Below are 16,893 nucleotides of genomic sequence, written 5' to 3'. Positions count from 1 at the left end.
CTAGAAACACTTGTGTACAGGTGCGTTATGAATGACTTATCACATCATTTCTCCACACCAACTCAAGGGGAGATTTCTCGCATCTCCTGTTTGCGGCGGCCCCGCTGCTGGCCCAGTGCAAAAAATGGTATGGGGGCCTCACCAAATGTTATGCCCCCGGCCTCACCACACCTTATGACAGCCATACTCCTCTGCTCTTCTCTCTCAAAACATACTCTTACTCCCACAGATAATCCACAGTGTCTGGTGTTCTCACTCCACAAAGAACAGACACAACCCTGCCCTTGCTCATCAAAGTTCCACGCCCTGCACCTTTCTAAAGTCAGACTCAGACCTCACCCTGCTCATTCTCTTACGTTTTCTATACTGTTTTCTTCGGAAGAGTTTCCACACGTCACTCCTTCCAGGCCACAGTCTCCGTGCCGTTCTTCCTCGTCCCATCCAGTCCATTCGACTTCTATTGGAGCACACACCATACCACCCTGCCTCATACTATGATACACAACCTCTGCACTGTCCGCCCACCTGCGCTGACAGACGTGTTCTGCACCTCCCCAGAGCTCTCCTGTCGCTGCCTCCTCCCTGTGTGGTGAACGCCCTCCCTCCCCACCTGTCACCGGTGATGGGAGGGAGCGCTGTGACAGGAGAGCCTCCAGCAGATCAAACAAACTTAGACAGAGGTGTACAAAGACTGGGGCAAGCGGCCACTGAGCCAGGACACAGCACAGGGAGACCCAGGACCTAACACTGCAGTCCCGAAATAGCCTCGGCGCAGGGACGCAGCACAGGGGTGACTAGGCGTCGCGTCTGCGTCCTGAAACAGCACCGGGGAGCAGGGGCTTCCGTACTCAGCACCAGCCTCGGCGCCCAGTGCAGGACACCGGCCTTTGATCACCTTGACGAAGGCCAGTGATTAGGGGTCGTGACCAGCCCCTCCTCAACATCCCGGGAAGCGTGCAGAGGGGGAAGCTGAGGTGAGCATTATAGGTCAAGCACAGCTGTCGCTGACTCCGCCTAGTTACCTGCTACCGGTTCTGTGGGACTTTCAACTGTTTTCATAACACCGCGTTACAGGGAAATGGAAACCGCCTGTGCTACACCCATGGCGAAAGGAGAGTGATACCGGCTGTGGGTGCGGGGTGTTTCTGCGTCCTCATCCCTTCCCTGCGCCCTCGGCCCTCTTGACTGGGAGGTCGCCAGTATCTGGCCATTCGCAGACCTGGCAATGTGTCCTCTTACACATCAATTTCTCATGTAGTCCTGGTTGTTTCATTGGATTCCGCAACTTGTAGTTTTGTTTTACACAAATTCAACGGGGGGAAAAAAGTTCGGGGTAAAATCCGTAATGGCCCAGAACGGTACCAGGAACCCATGTGCTCTGTGGCCCTGGGTTCTCCTGGCAGCGGGGGCTCTTGGCTATGGGGGCACTCTTGGTTTATCACATTTTACATAAGTTCGTTTCGCCCTGAATTCAGGTGCTTCTGTGTCCTGGTTGTGGGTGCTACTGGCTTAGGACCCTCTCGGGGTGCTGTCAGCAGAGAATACTTCCCCAGGACCCCCCGACTGTGGATGCATGCTCCTGGTTCCTTCTAGCACGCAGATTCTCCCTCGCTGTACCTGCTGGGAGCTCTTGTCTGTGTGTGCTTTTTTTGCCGGTGCTTCCAAGGCACTCAGCTGTGATTTCTCCCTGGCAGTGGGTGCTACTGGCCTAGGACCCTCTCTGGGTGCTGTTGGCAGAGAATGCCTTCGCAGGACTCCCTGACTGTGGATGCATGCTCCTGGTTCCTTCTAGCATGCAGATTCTCCCTCGCTGTACCTGCTGGGAGCTCCTGTATGTATGTGGTGCTGGTTTTGGGTGCCTTTCTCCCCGGGTGCTTCCTAGGTACTCAGTAGCTGTGACTGCTCCCTGGCTGTGGGTGCTACTTAGTTAAGGCCCTCTGTGGGTTATTTTGGCAGAGAATGCTTCATCAGGACTCCCCGACTGTAAATGCATACTCCTGGTTCCTTCTAGCATGATGATTCTCCCTCGTTGTGACTGCTGGGAGGGAGCTCTTGTCTGTGTGGGCCTTTTCCCCGTGGGTGCTTCCTCAGTAGCTGTGATGCTGCCTGACTGTGGGTGCTACTGGCTTAGGACCCTCTCGGGGTGCTGTCAGCAGAGAATGCTTCCCCGGGACTCCCTGACTGTGGTTGAATGCTCCTGGTTCCTTCCACCATGCAGATTCTCCCTCGCTGTGCCTGCTGTGAGGGAGCTCTTGCATGTGTGTGCCTTTGTCCGTGGGTGCTTCCTAGGTACTCAGTAGTTCTGATTGCCCCCTGGCTGTGGGTGCTACTGGCCTAAGACCTGCTCTGTGTGCTTTTGCCAAGAATGCTTCCTCTGGCCTCCCTGACTCTGGAACATGCTCCGGGTTCCTTCTAGCATGCAGATTCTCCTGTGCCTGCGGGGAGCTCGTGTCTGTGTGTGGTGCTGGTTTGGGTTCCTTTGCCCGTGGGGGCTTCCTGTTCACTCAGTAGCTGTGATTTCTCCCTAGCAGTGGGTGCTACCTGCCCTCTGTGGGTGCTGTTGGCAGAGAATGCTTCCCCAGGACTCCCTGACTGTGGATGCATGCTCCTGGTTCCTTCTAGCATGCAGATTCTCCCTCGCTGTGCCTGCTGGGAGGGATCTCTTGTCTGTGGGTGTTGCTGGCCTTGGGTGCCTTTGCCAGTGGGTACCTCATCAGTTCTGCTCTGCTCTTGCTCCCTGGATGTTGTCGGTCGGTGTGCCTTTTCCTAGATGTCTGAGTCGCTTGCTGTGGCAGGCTATGGCTACCTTATGCCGGGGAAGTGCCTCCTGGATTGCGTCCCTGGTTTTGGCTGTTCTGGCTTTACTTGCTGCTGTGCTGTGGCTGCTTCTTGCCTGTGGTTGCACTGTGCCAGTGAGAGCTTCTGGTTTTGGGTGCTCACTATGCTTGCTCGCTGGCTGCTTAAACATCATGGGTGCAGTGGCGCTTGGTAGCTTTACCTTAGTGTCATAGGGGAGGCCACATGTGCTGCAATATATGTGCAATGCCACAGACAACTTGATAGGTGTCATATGCCAAGTCAAAACTATTCTGTGATTTCATACACGAGGCCAGTGGTGATCTCCTCAGGGGCGGTGCTTGGGGTGCTGTGTGTGGAGGATTGTTGGAGGTATTGCTGTTGCGTTGCTACACAAAGGGTTGTCCTTGTATCTAGTATATTCACTGCAACCTCAACAGCACTTATAACAATATTCTAAGAAGCATTTTCTGTAAAGGAACGGTGGGTTTTGTACAATAACATCTTTATATGGTACGAGAGCAGAGGTATATTTTTATGAACACACAAAACTGTGATTTGTATCCAATGGCAGTTCAAACATGAAAGCAGTCATCACAGGCACCACCTTCTGGAATGTTTACCCATGTATTCCTGTTTGAAAGTTCGAAATCTGAAGTAAGTTTTTAAGAAACTGAAAGTGCCAAACTGAAAGTTGGATTTCAGTATTTTTTTAAATGTTTTCCTAATCTTCCCGACGATTTACATCTGAAGTTTTTTTTGTTCAAAATTCTAACATGAAAACAGTTTCAAAAATCATGTTTACGATTATTTTTACTTTCAAATCTTCCCAAAAGCTTCCACGCACAGAAACCATACCTGAATTCCGAGTCTTCATATTTCTAGACCGAAAGTTTGCCAGAAATGAAATTTCAAATATTGTGACCGTTGACTCGAGAAACCTTCCTGCAATTGCTGACTTGCAGAACATAATCATTATAGTAAACAAAAGCCATAGCAATGGTCGCTGAAGCAGTAGTGGGGAAGCTTTTGGTGCTGGGACTGTGGACGTTGGGTGGGGGGGGGAAGGGCGCCAGCAGGAGGCTGGGTGGCGCACTGGGCTTCATAGGGGGGCAAGCATTGGCGTGGTGGGGGGTGGGCCAGGGGAGACGGTGGCTACCCCCAGCCTGGCTCCGCCACTGGGTCAAAGGCCTGCAGGGATTACTATTGCAAAGCACCCTTTTCACACACTTCGAAATACCATGCATTCTCTCCATGCTCACACAATATAGTAACGTCCGCAGGAGCTGGGCACATGGTGTTTCTAGTGTGTGTGAAGATGGGTAAAGGATTTCAATTGATATAGGTTGGGGAAGAATGTAATAGTCAGTGAGGGCTCTGCTATGACGTTAAACCTCTCAATGAATGATCTTAACGTGGCTCGTGGTGGGCTACTTACGGACACTAACCTCCACACCCAACCGGAAGTAATGACTCCAGCCTCCTTCTCCTTCTGTTTTTATTGACCTTCGCTTTTTTTGATTTCCTTTTTTTGTCATTTCCCTGGAAGATGTTTTGGCCAAGGTTTGCTTAGGTAACTCAGCCTTTCTCACCTTTCTTCTGTGCACTCCTATGATTCCTCGCTAGTTCTGACAAAAAATCCTACTGTTCTAATCGCATATTTCCATATGCTCCTCATCTACGTCGTCATTTCCGTCTCCTCAATCAAATCCTCTCTCTCCTCCCGCCCCCTTGTCCCTCCTCGCTTTATCTCTGTCAGACTTTGACATGTTCTTTTCTGACAGTCACTAAGCTTTGCTGTTCTCTTTCCACCGTCTACTACCCCCTTCATGCTAGCCAGCCTGTGTCTTCCTTTTCCTCTTTCTCATCTCTCTCAGAATCCAGAATACTGCTCGCTTTCTTCCCGTGTTTATCCAACTGCATCCTCTTTAGATCCTATTCCATTTGTACTTGTTCTCAAAATCCATCCTTTGCTTCTCTCCTGCATGACTGTGTGTATCAATTCCTCCCCCTCCTCTGCTATTTTTACTTATTTCTTTAAGAAGGCAATTATTATTCCCATCTTAAAGAAACCTCCCCTTGATACTCTTTTGCCGTCTCTTTATCGTCCTATTTCTCTTTTTCCCTTCCTATCTAGGATACCCGAACATGTGGTCTATACCCAAATGTCCTCTTTATCTTGATTCTACTTTCTCGTTCCCAGTTGGGTTTCCGCCCCCATCATTCTACGGAAGCGGTTATTAGTGTTTCCAACTCCCTTCTCGGCATTCTAACCTTAGATCAAGGAAGATAAGACGTGAGCAATCAGCTGTTTTCGACAGTGTGGACCATCTCTCTTTTCTCTGTACTCTCTCTTTTTTCAGTTTCTCTGCTTCTGTTCTACACAGGTTTTCCTCCTATCTTGGTGGCCGCTCCTTCTCTGTCTCTTGGGCTGGATAATCTTCCCCAATCTATTCTCTTTTTCATGGTGTCCTTCAAGGCCCAGTCCCTGGCCCTCTTCTCTTTTCCCTCTATGTCACTTCTCTGTGCTCTCTGATCTCATTTAGGTTGTCATCCCACTTGTATACCAATGACTCCCATATCTTCGCTTCATTGTCTTAATTTTCTGGTTCTCTCTACTCGACTATATCATCCTGTCTTCTAGTGGTCAAGTCCTGGATGAATTATCACTTTTTTTTATCTCAATGCTAAAAAAAAACAGAAATACTTTTATTCCCATCTTCCTCTATCCCCCCTCCTCCAATCTCCTTCCCCCACTCTTTTCTCTTTTTCATTCATTCTGCTCGTAACCTAGGCATCATCTTTGACACCTCTCTTTCTTTTGCTCCTCATGTGTCCGCCATTGGTAAGTCTTGCCACTTCCAGCTTTACAATATCCGCAAGGCTCGTCAATACTTGACTTTTCATGCAACAAAAATGCTATTTACCCTTCTTTTCTCTCTGCTAGACTGCTGCTCCTCCCTTCTTCTCGGTCTTCCCTCCCACTGTCTTGCTCCTCTATGCTATTTTTTCAACTCTACTATCCGTAATCTTTGTCTCCGCTCACCGCACACCGGACTCCCCTTCTCTTCTCTCTGTGTCCTGGCTTATTTTGCATATCCTTTCACTTTCTTACTATTGTTTATAAAAGCACATATGGTCTTGCCCCTCCTTACCTTTCTTCTGTACTGGCATTTCATGTTCCCTCCAGGTCCTTTTGTCCCGGAAACCAGTGATTTGTCGCATTTTATTACATGGTCACACCCAAGTCAGGGAGCTTGTTTCCCTACTATGAATGTGTTTGGTAAGGCCTCCAACCCGTATCACACACAACCCAAACAAATACCTGGTGCCAAAATGGACTAGGAACCAGGCCGGTGTGTATTAAGAATATATTTATTTATTTATTTAGCCAAGTATCACAAATAGATGACATCATCCACCAATGTTGTGGCAAAACAAGAACAAAAGGACTTCCATAAAAGGCACTAACATAGAGACACGCTGTCAGAATTAATTTCTTTTAAATCACCAACCAATACAAGAAAAGAATAATTCAACAGACACAGTGATTTCAAACAAGGTTATGCTTTTCTCCCAGCAACCCTCACGCTCCAAACATCAATTTGACTTGACTCCTCTGAATGGAAGGCAGTGGCTGAGAGTGGGAACACAATGGAAAAATTGGATTTGGGGTCTTAATCACAGAAACAATATGAAAGAAAGAAAAGCAATGGAAATTTGTTTTGCCACACCTAAAAAGCATAGGTAGGGGTTTAGGGTTTTAGTCAGAGCCCAATGGGGAAACTCATTTTTTTAGATTAAGCAAAGCTGCAATGTGACAGAATGAAAATGCAAATGGGAAAATGTGTTTTGTCACACCTACCAAGAACAGGTGGGCCTTATGGCATTTTCGTCAGAACAGAATGGGCAAATCGGTTTTGGGTTTGAATCACAGAATCAATATGGGTGACAGAAAAGCAATGGGAAAATGTGTGTTGCTACACCTAATAATAACACACAGGGATTTGGGTTTTTTTTCAGAACAGAGTGGGAAAATCGGTTTTGGGTTGGAATCACAGATTCAATGTGAGAAAGAATGAAAAGCAAGGGGACATTTGTTGTGCAGAGCACAATGGGTACACAGGGGCAATTTCGTTTTGCAACTTGCATATGCACAGGCACTACTAGGCATTCCACTTCTGATTTAACATGAAGGGGATCAATGGCGAATTTCATTTTTACACCATGCTCACACACGTGGAACAGGGCTTGGGATTAATTATTTTGGCAGTTCTTTGTCTATACGGGTTCAAAACACACTGGGAAAAGATTATTGGTTTTGAATGCCAACAATACAGATCCTGTTCATTCAATAGGGGAATTAATTGATTTACTTTGATAAATAGGATGGGGATATACACAAACAAACATGATATTTTCAATGGGGAGATAACTAACACAACACTGGAAGAATACAGGGCCTACACAGACTATGGCCTTGAGGTGGCTCTACTTACAGGAGAGGCCTTGAACTGGGCATCAGGAAGCTCAGTGTTCGCCAGATTTTAGCAGCAGGTTGCCTCTTGGAATTTTTGGAAGAAGTCCAGCTCTCATGCAAACTGACTTATTTAGAGGGCAAATGACATCAGAAATTTGTCATGATTCTCGCAAAAGGGATTGGTTGATTATCACTACCCCCCTTCCACCTGTGTGCTGATAGGACAAGGGGATGGGGAGTGCTTTAGGTTAGCTGTGGGAGGAGAAAGTTTCATCATCCCACATTGACAGATGAGCTCAGTCAAGTTGTTGAACTCAAAATATCTCAACATGGCAAGTACCCTTCATTTTCAAATGTTTACATGTATGAATACATTTTTGAGAACTATATTTTAATAATCAGATGAGACTAGTCTGAACTCTACATGCCCTTTCTATGCAGATATACCATTTTTCTTCATTTACTTAGGAACCATATAAGGGACAAATGTGCTAATTTACAGTCATCATATGAATTCTTACCGGCAAGCTTTTACCAACTTTCTCATCTCTTGTAATCACGGGACGGCCCAAATCACATTTTCATTAATAACTTTAGTTGTGTTTATCCCACCCAAATCGTTTTAGCATGATTAGAAGGGGGTGACTGCCCCCTTTTAATAAATGCATGGAATGAACATAGTAACATGTACACTGCCCATGTTATGCAATAAAATGTATTTCTCCCATTTTCATCAAGCTGCAGTTTCGCAAGTCTCTCTCACTAGCTACCCACCTTTTTTAAAGTTTCATTTCACTTTAGACATGTGACTAAGCAGAGCCTGGTGTGTGTTTAGGTTTCAACTCCCCCTTCAAAGCCCAAGAGCCACTAATGGATTTTCTTTATGGGACTTGTGACCAGAACAGACCTGACTTAAAGGTATTCTGCTTGTATTTTTAAGGAAGGGTCTGATGGATGATGACAAGCAGGCCTGTCTTCAGGACAGCAGAGGGAGGTCCTGGAGTTTAGTTTCACATCAGGAGAAATGATCAGCAGCACCTGACCTGTAAACTCGTACATAATTGTAACTTTACACAACATTTTATAAGGCTTTCACAGTTTCAACCTACATGCATGTTGCTTTGAAATTGTCCATGTGGATGAGCTGGTTATAGGCAGAAACCATGTCCACACTTTGAAAAGTGTAGTGAGCATTTTGCTGCGCATATTATCAAGTTGGAGGGAAAAACGAAAATGACATTCTTTTATCTAATACACATGAAATGCTCTGTTTCACTGTAGCTGCCTGGAGCATTATCTGGTATCCCATTGAAGATACTGTGCACTGTGCTTTCTTGATTTCTTGTAAGTGCAGCTCTCCACGTCTTTCTTTTCCTTCCTGAAAGGCGTTGCGCACATCTTTTCACTTTTTGGAGTCAGGCCCACTTTCTTTCCTTAGATTTTAGGCCTGTTTTTGGTTCCATAGGCCTTGTGTCAGACCTCATTTCTGTGCTGGCCTCTGTATTTCGGGTGGGCATGCACAAGTGACTCTAGCGTCTTTATTTCTGGCCTTCAGGGGCTATATTTAACCCCACATACTACCGTCTGTTCCAAAGCCTCCATGTGCCCAACCCTGCTTCCGCTCTTTCTCTTTGCTGGCTCCAAATCTCAGGAACTCTCCTCCTTTTGATGTCAGATTTTCTCCATCATTCCATCTTTTCCATTCCCGTCTCGGACCTTCCCAGCTTAGCTCTGATTTGTAGTCCCTTTATATTTTCATGAACTTCAATAATATTTCCATTCCCTGAATTTTCTGCCGCTTCTTGTTGTGCAGCGCTTCAGTGAAAGGGCTTTATACATTTAATAATATGCAAATAGCCGTTTTTCCCTGTTCCCACCTTTTTACCCCTTTCCTTCTGTGGGTGCTTTGGTGTGCAGCACATTATAGAACCCTGGAAAGTAAATCAATGACTTTGGAGCAGCTGGCGATCATGCGTGTTATAAAAACAAACAAATCCACCCCTCGCCACAAACCAAATGCAATAATTGCAAAAAATTACTTGGGGTGATGATTACAGGCAGCGCTCACGATAAGCAGCATATCTGTACGTTGTACTTATGGCCAAGAAAAGAAAAAAAGAGGGGACTAATAACCCCCAGGCATCTGCCACTTGATGCCACCTGTGCTGCTCTGTTGATGCGTTCAGCCCATCGGTATCCAACGAGCAGATCACACTGAGGGCCTCTGCAGATGTGTTTCATGGTCCTAAGATGGCTGTGCATTATTGTACAAGAATAGCGGAATTCAAGGACGGCATAGATTATATTTGGGATAGAGAAGTTTTTGTTTAAACATTTCAAATGCTATCGCTTCTTGATGCTCCATTCAATCATTTTAACAACTTTTTGTATTAAGTAAAATTCCCTTCTAATTTTAACAATAAGTAAAATATAACTGCCTGAAAATCGTATCTGGGGCACCGATTGGAGTGTGGCACCCAGATGAGGGCTACATACCAGCAGGGGTGGGCAAAATAACTACAGGCGAACGGAATTGTCAAAATTCACCAACAATACCGTTCCTCCAGCTGGAAGACACATCTTTGGCTTGATTTTTTGCGTACATTTTGTTGCCCCCCAAAATCACTGTTTTAATGGTGCCCGAAACACATTTTTTGGGAAAAAACGAAACTTAAAAGGGTTAAAACAGCCAAATGTTCTGTTTTCACAAAACAAAATCTTTAAAGATGCATTTTTGGTAAGGAAAAGGTCAAAAACTGTGAAATCCACGCCGCAGGTGAAATTGGGAATTTTGCCTGGAATTCTCTAATTTTCCTGTGGGATGAAATTGATCAATTTTGCCCATGTCCTTTTTTGTATTTCCTTGTAGACCGTGTTTGTAGTTTATTTTCATGGTCGTCCGGTGTGGGACTGTTGCTGTACGCTGCTTTCACATTAGAACAAAAGGCCACAATAACTTACCACCAGGGAGGAAGGCTCAAGAGTGTAAATTGGCCCTGAGCCCTCATCCAGGCCATTGCTCCACTTGAGCCTACATTAAGCATGCGGCGGTGGGCGCTCGCATGCCCTGTCTGCAATAATACGAACTCTCTCGAGAATCGCCACTTTTAACCACGTTGTGTTCACATTTTGCGTATACTATGTGACATTTACTTGTCCCACGGCCATCATACCCTGCTCACTGGGTTCTGAATTTGCATTTAGGAGTGTCAGCCGTGAACCCGGTACTCTGACAGACATACGTGGCACGTGCATGGAGACCTGGAGCCAGCCCCCCACCTACATTGGCAGCTGTGTGTATCTGCCAGAGCCAGTAACCTTAAACAGTTTTTTTAAGTTCTACCTCAGATGTGAAAAATGTACTGAAAAATACATGCTGTGTATTATCATTTCCTTTCTGGGCCCAACTGTTTGAGAGGGGGCATTTCAGATGCATAGGAAAGATGCCATAGAGGGGGGCAATCCCACAGTGCACCCCTTTGTGAATATATATATAACATGCACTCTGCGATGCACTTTCCACATCGCTACACATCCATTAAACTAACAGTTAGCATTAGGGACAAAATATATTCCCTAACACAAAAAGCATTTGTGTTTGCAGTTCACACACAGGTGATAAAATCTGCCCCTGTCTCAGACCATATGTCTCTCCCCCACAAGTATCATGCCAGTGCCCAGAACCCCCTCAGAAGACCTATATCTGCAAGGCACCCTCTTCTGATGAGCTGTGTCCCTGGTGTGTGCACTTACATCAATAGGCCAGAACCAGTGGCCAACTATTAGAAACATGCTTTATTCTGTTCCCAACAGGGGAGGAAAAAACAAAAGGGGAGATTTTACTGGACACTGGGAGGAGAGAGTAGATTCAATCATATACCTGGGGACCTTGTGTCAATCGGAGTATAAAAGAGCGAGGGTGGTATTTAACCCTCAGAACTAATGTTAAGAGTTTGGCTGCCCAAAGGGTGGTCTTACATAAACGTTATGGTAAATATACAACTACCCCAATCCTAAACCTTTGTAAACGGAAGGTGGTACCAGTGTTAATTTATGGAGCCGAGGCTATGACAAATCTGCCTTGGCAAACATGGCGGATTCTAGAAGGGTGGTTTTGGAGGCGTGTTTTGAGGCTCCCAAAAATGATGCCGGTGGTTATGATTCGAAATAAGCTGAGACTCCAAACCATGGAATCCATTGTACTAGGGAAATCCATTTCTTTTTTTAGGAAATGTATTATGGCCGACCACTTAATCCCGTTTGAGATTTTGAGGAATCCAAATAAAGGAATTTCGGATTGGGTTTTGGTTAAATGGGAAATGGGATGCATGGGCTGTTTGGAATTTGTGTATGTTTCAGTAGATAACATTAAAAAAAAAGAACTTCAGGATTGGATTGGCACCCAGGACAGAAGATCAAAATTCAAATTGGCTTTGGTTCTAACATTTGAAAAGAGGGCTTTGAATCAATTACCAGTGTATCTTTCCAAATGTCCATGCCCTCTCTACTCTGACATGTTCATGAGACTGCGCTCAAACATCTTGCCAACAAGAGAAGTAGTACGTGCCCGGAAACAGCACCCGTTGATGTCTCCAATATGGAGATTCTGTGGAATAGACTGTATGACTGAATAATCATATCACCTGGTGCTGGGTTGTGGAGAATTATCAGAGGTGGGAACTCGATACTTGGAGTACTTCATTAAAGAAGTAGAGACTCTATCGTCTAAAGAATGGTGGGAACGTTTTTAATTGGGGAGAGTCCGAGTTTGATTTATGCAGCTATGAAAATTATAGATGAAATTCTAAATACTGAAGTGGATAAGAATGGTTGAAATGTATTGGAAATGTTAAAGATGAAAGGTGATAAGTGAAATGCTGTTTTTGGAATTATGAAAGGTTTGTAATCAACCAAATAATAATAATAAATATATGATTTGTACCGGACACCACTGCCATTTGCACAGTCTCCAGGCGCTCACATGGCTCTGTAGGCAATGTGCGTTGGGGGGGTTAGTGAGGGAAGAGGGATAGGATTGAAGATGTGCTCTCCTGTTGATGCTTGCAGAACCAGGAGAAACTGGCCTCTGTGCATGGCAGCTTTCTGGCTGTGGTTTGTTGTGTGCACTGGCCTTGTTGTGTCTGGAGGGGTAGCGTCCAGTGTCTTGGTTGTTTATTGTTTACTACTGTTTGGTCTTGTGCCGTGATTAGCGATGGGTGTGTGTTTTGTGTGTTTTTGAGTGTAGTTTTGGTGTCCCTTTTGGGCATGTGAGGTACATGAGAGGCATGCAGGTGTGGAAAAGAGGGGGGTGTTAGATGGTTTCTATTTGAGTCTGGGTGTGTCCAATAGGAACTGACCCGTCACATCACTCCGCATGCAGAGTCAATGCGCATACATGCCCGATTTTATTCTGAACTGCAGGTAGCGGATGGGAGGCTACTTAGGTACGGAAGCCAGCGGAGAGCACTTTGTCCATGTTTGAATTGGGTACAACTGGTTGAGTATTAGCCGAAGGGAATAGGTGGGAAAGGATATCAGTCGCATATTTGTAACCATCTCTGCTCTCCACTGCAGGCATGTTAGGCCTCTTAGAAACACCACAACACTGGTCTTAATCCTTTTAATCAGTGCTGGAAGTGGAAAACAATTATTCTGAGAAACCCCACACACCCCTTTCTGTCAGGGGAGAGTTATGTGTGAGGGCCGGAGGGGTGAAGCCCTAGCCCAAGTCAAGCAGCACCCTATCTCTTCAAGGGACCTAATCGTGGAGATTTACATAAAATCTAAGAACATTTTGGGAGCATAAAATGACCACTTAATACATTTTAAATATCTTTGATAGTGATTTAGCATGAAACCCTTCTGAACAAGCAATGCAAATTAGGCGCTCTGTTCCAACTCCACCCCCCCCCCTTTGTCTTAATACTCACACTAACAGAAAATGTCTGTAAATAGCAAGAATTATATACCCATTTGGACAGCTTGCCCACGGTGAGGCTTGGACTATTTTTGCATGGAGCTCATGAGTTAAACATTCAGTCCTGTTTGCCTGGAGTCTTCTGAAGCCTGCTTGTGGCTGAGAGATACTAAGTCCAGGCTCCAGAGCAAATTTGCGGACTGCTGTACTATCCTAGCCCAGGGCATTTGTGTTGTGGGAACAAACAGTGCTCTGGCAAGACACATTTTGCCGGTTCTCTGTGTTGTTCCGGCCCGTTTCCTAACCTGCCTATGATTGGCTTTTGAGCAGAGCTTCTGTGGAACTAAGCAACATTTCAGGACAGGTCCTGTGCCTAGGGTGATTCAATCTGGACAGTTTATCAAAGTAAAAACCAACGTAAGAAGAAGGACCTCAACGGCTGAACATGCGGCATGATGGGTGGGTGTGTCAGCATTGTCTAAATGTCAGGAATACATGAGGTATCCTTTCATTGTACCCATTCTTCTTTGTATCCTCCCCTCCTTCCAATCGTTGTTTCCCCTTTTACTATTCCACCCCATTTAGGGTGAACAGATTTTCAAAATAAACTAGCATTGTCAATGCCAACAGTTTGGGCTTTTGTGTAGGCATGGGGATGGCACTGTGGTACTGGTATTAATTGGCTAGAGATGGTAGCAGCTGCAAATTGGTGCGAGTACACAGGCATACAATAGCAGTGCCTGGCAAATGCCCACTACTTATACACAAGCCAAAATTGCTGTATTTGCCAATGCTTGTTTTTAACATGACTTCTTTGAAGGGCAGGCATAGTACTTATATATCGAGTGGCTGAAGGCAGACCTGGTTAATATTCCTATTACACCAGTAGCGCATTTACAACTCCAATTAAGCCATTAACTCGCAGAAGACTGCTTTGAAAAAACACTGGCAGGCACTTTGAGTGCAAAGTTGGATGGTAAGGTTTGATTAAAGCAAGTTCAAAGAGTTCCATTCAGGAGGTGTTGTGAGTGGGAATGGCCATAGGGATTAGCATGGCCAGGCACAGTCAGTGGGTGCACAAATAACCAAACACCTACAAGCTTTGTGTTCCTCTTCCTATGCTATTATCCTTATCTGTAATGCAATAGTTTCGTCTTATAGGTGGTGCTGAAGCTCCACCCAATAGCCAAACTCAGAAATGTGAAAGGGCAAGACCATAAAGGTTGGACTAAAATCTGGCAGTGGCTGCCAGGATTATAAAATCAGTAGTGGGAATAGGAGTGGCGGTTTGGGTGGGGGAATTCCAGAGATTGCGCTGGACATAAAGTGTGCAGATTTAGGACTGACTTTAAGCATACTAAACACTAAAGAGCTTTCGGATTTGATATTCTAGGCCTGGCTGTGTATCGATGTGGCAATCATGTCAGAAACAGTCCCTGTTTTCTATGGACAGGGTTTTGAATGAAAATAAAGAGTTTTCGAGACAGGGGATAGAGGACTTGATCTATTCCATCCCATCTTCTCCCCACCATGTATTTGATCTCTTGTTTTCCTGTGTTGTGTATAGACACATGATTCGCAGCCAGTGATCAGGGATGTGTTCTTCTGTTGCATTGCCTCTACTTCCCACCAGGCTTTCCCGACTCCTGCAGCTGGAAAGTACTGGTCTTCAAACTTTGTTGGCCTGGCCCCCCCCTGAGAAAAATGTGGGCAGGCCCTCCAAAAATGCCAAATGGACAGTATGTACTAATGGATATGAACTATCGCGTGCTGTCCCTGCACCCTACTCCAAGTATAGTCCCTGGGCTCCCCCACCTGCTCCGATCACAGTCGCTAGGCTCCATCATCCCACTCCTACCCAGTCCCAGCCTTTTCTTAAAACTGGGACATTTGACTATTTCGCAGAAATTTGTTTGGCACTGGGACATACAGTAAAAACCAGAACTGTGCCGGCCTCCCACAAACTAGGACATCTAGTCACCCTATTTCACTTTCATATTATCCCTGCTAAAACAAGAATCAATCAAACTTAATGAAAGCCACAAAGTAAGCTAGACCTTGACTGCTGCTTATTAAAGTCCTTGAAAAATCAGTGAAATGTCTATGTACCTTACTGACTACCCTGCACTGGATCAAGGGTGCATAGATGGTGACCTTGCTATCCATAGTTTGGGGTTGTGCCGCTTCGCTAAGCACTCGTGGCTTTTGCTGTGTTCCATATGTGGTCACAACCATACTAGAAGTGTACACTGTTGGTGCTCTCCGGCCAGGTGCCACGCTTTGGGGCAGAATGGTCAGGTGGGCAGAAGGAACAGCTGCTGTAGCCAGTGGGGTGTAACCTCCAGCAGCTGACACTGTTTCCTCCTTGTTGGGCTTACGTAATAAGCCACAAAGCTGTTACATGACCCCATATGTACTTGTAAAGGGTTTTGTGACATTCTCCCTCTGCCAGCTCCCACAGGCCGGCTATATCTTTATTCCGGAGCCATTGGTTAAAACATTATGGCGACTCATTTTGTTCTTCCCTAATCCAAACTCCATGCTTCCCATTGCTTTTAGATCTCCATTTTGGTTGGATTGCCCATAGGGGTATCATGTAACTCATCTTGTGATCAGGAGCAGTGCTCAAGAAATGTGTGCTTGCACTGGACTCTTTTTGAGCGTACGCTTAGAGAATTGATTGTGTGTGCTAGATCCCAGATTGCAATGGCGGGACTCAGTCTACTCAGCTGCCACCTGTGGGGGAACGAGATTTGACCCGGAACCTCCAAGCTTTTGCTGTTTTGAACGCAAGTGTCAGTTTAGTGTACTCCGGAGACCCACAGCCGGTCCATAGAGCCGAGGTTTGCTCCGAAGTACTTTAAGACGAGATAGCTGCACCCTTGAGATGGATGGGGGTGCATATTTATTACTCCAACACCAATCAATAAGGACAACTCAATGGTTTGGCAAAGGGAGTCTGTTTAATGACAAGTACAAAAAACAGGGAGTCATGGAAATCAGAAGTGATGCGATCCTCCTTCTCGCTTCAACTCCAATGAACTTCATAAAAAGCAGAGCATTTATATTGAAAGCTCGTCATGATTGACGAATAACACTCAAAAGTTAATATGCAATTCTATTGATTAGGAAAAGGTAACTTTAATATAGGTACTATATCTATATATGGTAACGGAGTGAGGGGATTGGGTAAACACTGTCAGGTGGCCGTCTAAGCCCTTTCTTCAAAGATGACTACTGTAGACGTCACTAAAAGGACGATGTCCCATTGGTTCTACTAACTATAGGACCCTAGATTATTTGGTACATTGTGATTGGGTTGGCACTTTGCTTAGCAGCACACAGAATGGTCAGCCAGGTGCAGGGTGCCCCCTAGTTACCCGGCCTTTTTTTCCAATTAAGGTTACAATCAATCATTGCTTCAGCAACTATGTGTCAATTATTTTACTGTGATTGGCCTCGAAACTGCATCTTCTGTCTGGAAAAGTTCTGATATCTCTGCCTGGGCGGATGCCAAGCGTAGGTGTGAACCCGTGCTTCTCCTCGCTCGGCTGGTCACGTGCTTCCCACACCATGAATTCGTCTAGGTTCTCTCTATATGTGCATTTGATTCTTATTCAGCTTGCCACCTGCTTACGCCTCCTTATCGTGACCTTTCAGAGACAGGATATTCTGTCCTTAAGTTTCAATTATATGTAGC

General features: G+C 45.5%; 1 protein-coding gene across 2 annotated transcripts in view; it reads left to right on the top strand.

The window, feature by feature from the left end:
• The first annotated feature begins 616 nt into the window (after positions 1–616).
• Positions 617–16,893, top strand: part of LOC138580291 (pleckstrin homology domain-containing family G member 6-like) — a 365,164-nt gene continuing 348,887 nt past the window's right edge. For both annotated transcript variants that reach the window (XM_069650705.1, XM_069650704.1), the window contains exon 1: positions 617–974. The gene's annotated coding sequence lies outside the window, so the exon portion shown is untranslated. The remainder of the gene's footprint in view (positions 975–16,893) is intronic.

This window comes from Ambystoma mexicanum, chromosome 3p, assembly GCF_040938575.1.
Source record: "Ambystoma mexicanum isolate Mex_15411 chromosome 3p, UKY_AmexF1_1, whole genome shotgun sequence".
Lineage (NCBI taxonomy): Eukaryota > Metazoa > Chordata > Amphibia > Caudata > Ambystomatidae > Ambystoma > Ambystoma mexicanum.
The sequence above is the reverse complement of the archived record's forward strand: the minus strand, read 5'-3'. Positions and strand labels throughout refer to the sequence as shown.